Here is a 6,000-nt window from a genome sequence, read left to right on the forward strand (position 1 = left end):
GCAGTTTCTGGCACTACACCTGCGCAGCTCTGCTCCCCGGCTCTTCTCGGGCTCCTGCTCTCCTTAGCTCCGCCCCACTCTGGCCCAGGCAGTTCCAGCTCCCACGGAGGATGGGACCCCTGGCCTGGTGACTCCTCATTACACTGCCTGGCCTGTCAGTCGAGCTAACTTGGAGCTTTGGCCTCTCCCCGTTGCCCCTGGGGACTGTCAGTCTCAGGGTCCTGATTTCCCATTGACTCTTCCCCCTTCTATTGCTGCTGGGAACTAGCCAACCAAAACCCCCACTAAGTTTTAGTAAGGGGTCAACAGTCCCTTACTTGATCCGGCCCTGTGAGGGTCACTGATGCACAGAGACAGCAGCATGAGCTGGTCCCATGGTGTAATGTTCCATGGGCATCCTACTAGATTGCCAGCTGCTTTTCAACTGCAGTGTGGAGACTGTTTCTGTGTGGGGAGAGACAGTGAGTGTGTTGAGGTAGGTAGGAGCGGATCATTATTATCCCTCCTTGAAAGAGGAAGAAGCTAAGGCTGAGAAAGGAGAATTGACTTGTCTTAGGTCACACGGCCAGTCAGTGGCAGAGTTGGGAATAGGACCCAAGAGCCCTGATTTTCAAACTAACCATCACATCTTGAATTTCAGACATTGAATGATCTGAATAAAGTGCTCTCAGATGAGCTCCAGACCAACAACAGTTCACAGTAATTATTCAGCAAGTATTTGAGGAGAACTGCAATGTTAGAGAGAATCATGAACTGCTCAGAGACCATTAATGCAGAAAGCAGCAAAATTTGTCAAACATATGACTGGTTCTGACTTATTTCCTTGGTCTTAAAAGAGAACAACAAGGACCTGAGTCTCCTCCCTGTCAATAACCCCCTGCTCAGCCAATCAGGGTAGAGACTGAGGACGAGAAGCTGAGGGTTCTCACCAGAGAGCCCAAAGGATGGCCCAGGTCACTGGTGGGGATCACTGCCCGAGCACTATTTCAGCCCCACATTTTTGGGTGGACCTCCCACAGTGGGAGCTCCAGACCACTCCGTCGCAACACACACACACACACACACACACACACCCCTCGCTCCTGGAGTTGGGAGGGGAACAGGTGAAAAGACAAAAGAAGCAAGAGACAAAGAGAAAGGAGGAAGGGATGGATGGAGGAAAAGGGGAAACAAAAAGGACAAAACCTAATGTCCCCAGTGATTCTAAGGGACAAAATCCCAGGTGCAAAATAAAATTCTGCCTCCTTAAGCTCGTGTTTTCCATGCCTAGAATTCAATAGTCACCACATGGATCAGACTGAACAGGTTTCAAACCTCGAGGAGACTCTTACCTTCTAAACAGGGAGGGCTGTTTTCTAGTAAAATCAGGAAAAGGGAAGGAGAAAACTCGAAAGAGGTTCCTCCTGACGCTCACGTACGTGAACCCGAATACTCTCTCAGCCCTGGTCTACACTAAGGTCGGGGGTCGAACTACGATGCGTAATTCAGCTACGTGAATAACGTAGCTGAATTCGAACTACCCTAGTTCAACTCACTTACCCGTCCAGACGCCGCGGAAGCGAACTCTGCGGCTCCAAGGTCGACTCCGGCAACTCCTCCTGCCGCGGTGGAGTACCGGAGTTCAAACTTGCGCTTCCGGGGTTCGAACTATCGCGTCTAGATCAGACGCGATAGTTCGAACTCCGAGCAGTCGAACTTGCCGCGTCGACCCAGCAGGTAAGTGTAAACGTGCCCTCAGTCCTCAAAGAGAGACCTGGAGAAGGAGACTTGCTGAAGCAAAGCCACAGGGTCTCTGAGGTTTCCCTGGCCCCTCACCCCTGTCCTGCCTGCCTGATGTCAGCATCTCTCTGTGAGGTCACCACCTCCCCACCACCTTTGACCAATAGTCTGAGGTCCTGCAAAAAGCCTTTGTGATGTCACTGCCACACCCCTCCCTTGCTGGGCTAATGTCCTGCCCCTGGCCAGGCACTTTGGAGGTTTGAGCTACTCCCTGTGGATCACCCCACTCAAGGAGCGTTCGTTCTAGGAAACAAGCCGGCTAGACAGGAAAACATCAGACGCTGCTTCCAATGCTACACTCAGTTTTTCAGAAATTAGTCGACTTTATGGCCAGAAGAGACCATTAGAGCATCTAATCTGACCCCCTGCATATCACATATCACAGGCCTCCTGTATGACACCAGAGCTACTTTTGGGGCAAACCCATTCCAGAAAGGCATCTAGTCTCCATTATATGACATCAGGAGATGGCAAATCCACCACTTTCCTTGGTAGCTTGTTCCTGTGGTGAATCATCCTCGCTGTTGAATATTTGTGTCTTATTTCTAATATGAATTTGTCTCTTTTCACCTTCCAGCTACTGGGTCTTGTTATGCCTTTCTATGCTCAATTAAAAAGCCCTTTAATACCCAATCTTTTGTCTCCATTAAGGCCCTTCAACACTTCAATGAAGTCACCTTTCAATCTTCTTTTGATAAGCTAAAGAGGTTGAGCTTGTTCAATAGCTCACTAGAAGGCATTTTTCTCCAGCCCTCAGAACACTTCGTGGCTCTTTGGTCATCAGATTCCTGAACTGCAGCTGGATGTGGTTCTTGTTCTTCTGCACAACATAGCTCCTGGAGAAGAGGGATCTGCAAATGTACATTCGTATGATACCTTTGTTTAACTGATGAAAACATAAACTAGACACTTAGAGGATTGGAACTGATTTCAGCTGATGGACAGCTTCGCTAGGTTTTTATGCATTTGGACAGCGAAATGTTGAGTGTTTACATTGATATCAAGCACTCCTGTATAGAGGAGCCCCTGAACATAATGGAGAATGGAAATGAAAATGTTTAACTTTTTAAAAAAAAAGAAAGAGGGTTATAAAGGAACACGGGGGTTTGAACTGAGGACTACTTAAACTGCAGTCAAGCACTCTAACACTGAACAATAACCCCATGACGCTAAGAGTATGGAACCGTGATGTCCAGGACTTTGAAGGACAAACCCTGCTTCATCGAGGTCCTTTGCCATTCCCAGACCACAGGTGGTTTTAAAAATGGGGTTTGATTAAACTTCTTAAATGTGGCAAACACCACAGCTTGCACACCCACCGATATAGCTTCTCCCAGTGACATAGCTGCCATCTCTTGGGAAGTGGATTAACTACACCCCCAGGAAAACTCTCTCCCATCAGCATAGAGCAGTGGTTCTCAAACTGTGAGTCAGGTCCCCAAAGTGGGTCATAACCCTGTTTTAATGGGGTCGCCAGGGCTGGCATTAGACTTGTTGGTGCCTGGGGCTGAAACCAAAAGTCTGAGCCCCACCAGCCAGGGCTGAATCCCTCAAGCTCTGGTTTTGCCCTCCCCTAACTGGGGCAGGGCTCAGGCTTTGTCTCCTCTGCCTGTGCTCAGTGTAGAGGGGCTTGGTGTGTCTTTCTAGGGTCATGTAGTAAGTTTTTTGGGGTTTTTTTTGGCAAAAAGGGGTTGTAGTGAAAGGAAGTTTGAGAAACCCTGGCGCAGAGCCCCTGAGTATGTCTAGACTTGGCTCCCTGTGGCAGATCAGACACTGAAAGTACAGCCATGGAGACACCACACACCAGCCCTGCTTAACAGGCAAGAATCAAACCTCCACAGACAAGTGGCTGTTGTTTTCTATCCCATCTCCCTAAGCCCTCAGCCACCACCACTTAACAGAGGGGCTTTTCTACACCATGGTTCTGGTCTCACTGAAGGGTCATTTCCAATTCAGGGTCCCCTAGGCTGGAATTCTACATTCCACAGGACCACATGAGGGGGTGATGCCTCTTGGTTAATGAAAACCAGCACTTCAGGTGAGACTTGAACTCACAACCTCAGCATAGCTCCTCTCAGCACTGTCCTATAAGTACTGTGCACTAACCAACTGTGCCACTGGAGCACCTGTTGAGGATGGTGCCTGGGTTGATAAAGGCAAGGAGTGACCCCAAAACATTCTCAGTGGGGCAGATAGCGACAAGTGTTGTACCCGGTGGGGTGGATTCTTTTTAAGGGTTCCAGGCTCCATTTGACTCTTTTGTTCTTCCCTGTGTAATAACAGAGATGATTACGACTGCCTGCTTCTCCTGGCACTTTTTGTCCATATGGGGACATATGTTAGAAAGACTTAACCTGATCTCGTCTCATTTTCAGCCTTTCAGTCAGCTCAGGGTGCAGGGAGGGGATAGCTAGGGCCTGTGTGCAGGCAGGGTGGAGCTCAGGGTGCCGGGAGGAGGGTAGCTAGGGGCTGTGTGCAGGCAGGGTGGAGCTCAGGGTGCCGGGAGGCGGGTAGCTAGGGGCTGTTTGTAGGCAGGATTGTAGGTCAGGGCGCAGGCAGGGAGTACCTAGGGGCTGTGTGCAGGCAGGGGGGAGGGTGGCTAGGGGCTACTCCAGAGATAGACAGAAGAAGCCTCGTGCTGCCCACAGTCCTTGCACCCAGGGCGCCCTGCAGGATGATGAGCCGCTGGGACACCAAATGGCTCCATGTCCAGGGATGTGACAGGCTGCTTCCATGAGCACAAAGCAGCAAACCCCGCAATGGCCCCAGCTCCCCATGGTGCGGAGGGCGAGCGCTGGCAGAGGAAGGCAGGGCACACAGGGCTGGCTCGGGGCTTTGCCAGCGTGAACAGCGGGGAGATGGCAGGCAGCTGGCAAAGGGGAGCCCAGGGGCAGCTGCCCCCTCGCTTGCAGGCCCAGTGTAAGAAGCAGGAGGCCTGGTGCTGGCAGAAGAGGGTTTTGATTAATCGACCTCTGTGTTATGGGCACAGGACGCTTCCACTGTGTCCCTCTGCTGGCTTTTCTTCAGCAGCGCCTAGCGGCCCTGGCTCCAGGCTAGTGCCTGGTGAGCTCTGGCACTGGCAGGAAGCGCTGCAGGGTGCCGGGCAGCGGCCCCTGCAAACAGCTGCTGGTAGGTGTCTCTGTGGTATCATGGCTCAGTGAGTGCAGCTGTTAATGGAAAGGAGGAGGAGTTTATGCTCCCCCAGGGCTGCCACTGAAGGCTCCTCGTGGGCTCCTCAAGGTCTGCTGGGAGCTGTGATGTTCCCCTTTTGCCGCCTCGAAGGCTCCCTCCTGGACACAGTGGGGTCACCTGCTGGCTGGAAGAGTGTGGGGGCCGTGCCACAAAAGCCCATCTCTGAGCAGCCATGTCAGGGACTCAGGTTCAATCCAAGGATAAAACCTGGATTTTATAGCAGCTATACCATACCCTGAGCTGAGTCCCAGCTTGTGGGCTCAATACAGCCTTGCCTCTCTGTGGCGCAATGGGTCAGCGTGTTTGACTGTTAATTAAAAGGATGGTGGTTTGAGCCCACCCAGGGACGATGCTAATCCTGTGCTGCTTCCCAGAGGTCTGTGGGGGGAGCCTTAAAGGTCCCATTTTGCTGCCCCTTGGCCTCAGTGCTTTCAGCTGGTGGCCTGAAGAACGGGCCGGATGCCATTCAGAAACCCATCTGCCAGCAGCCGTGCCGGAGGCTCGGGCTTAATCCTCAAAGCCGAGCACAAAAACTTTCAGCCGGGAACATTTCGCTCCCTTCCCGCCTCCGCCCAAGCGGCAAGAGAGAAGCGGAGGAGACACGCCGGCTCAAAGACGCCTCCCTCCCACTTCCCTGTACGCTGTGCAAAGCTCTTGGCCTGCCTCATGCCTCGTCAGGAAAGCACGGCCATGCGGCCCAAGTCTGAGTCACGTCCGCAGCCCGCCCCGCCCCGGCTGACGGCCGCGCAGAGCCACGCGAGTCAATGGCAGGTCGAGTCGGGAGCCTCGGCTCTTTCCCCTGACAGCCACACACACAGCGCTGCCTAGCGCCCCCAGAGCCTCCCTCGTGTTCTCCCGCAGCAGCCACCTGCCGGGGTGGTGGGAAAAGGGGACCAGGAAGCACTGCAGCCTCATTCCAGGACAGGAGGCCCTCACCACGCTTAGGCCTGCCACTTGCCATCAGCCCAGGCAGCCAGAGGTGCCGGGGAGCTCCCTGGCAGGCCGATTCGCCTCAGCCACCTCTTGCCT

At 53.0% G+C, this 6,000-nt stretch overlaps 1 non-coding gene across 1 annotated transcript; it reads right to left on the minus strand.

Moving 5' to 3' along the window:
* Positions 1 to 3,809: 3,809 nt before the first annotated feature.
* Positions 3,810 to 3,903, minus strand: TRNAI-UAU. The gene is made up of 2 exons: positions 3,866 to 3,903; positions 3,810 to 3,845 (listed from the first exon to the last, which is right to left on the minus strand). It is a non-coding gene; the product is annotated as a tRNA-Ile (tRNA).
* Between the last annotated feature and the right edge of the window lie 2,097 nt (positions 3,904 to 6,000).

The sequence above is a fragment of the Mauremys reevesii genome, linkage group 17 (genome assembly GCF_016161935.1).
Source record: "Mauremys reevesii isolate NIE-2019 linkage group 17, ASM1616193v1, whole genome shotgun sequence".
Lineage (NCBI taxonomy): Eukaryota > Metazoa > Chordata > Testudines > Geoemydidae > Mauremys > Mauremys reevesii.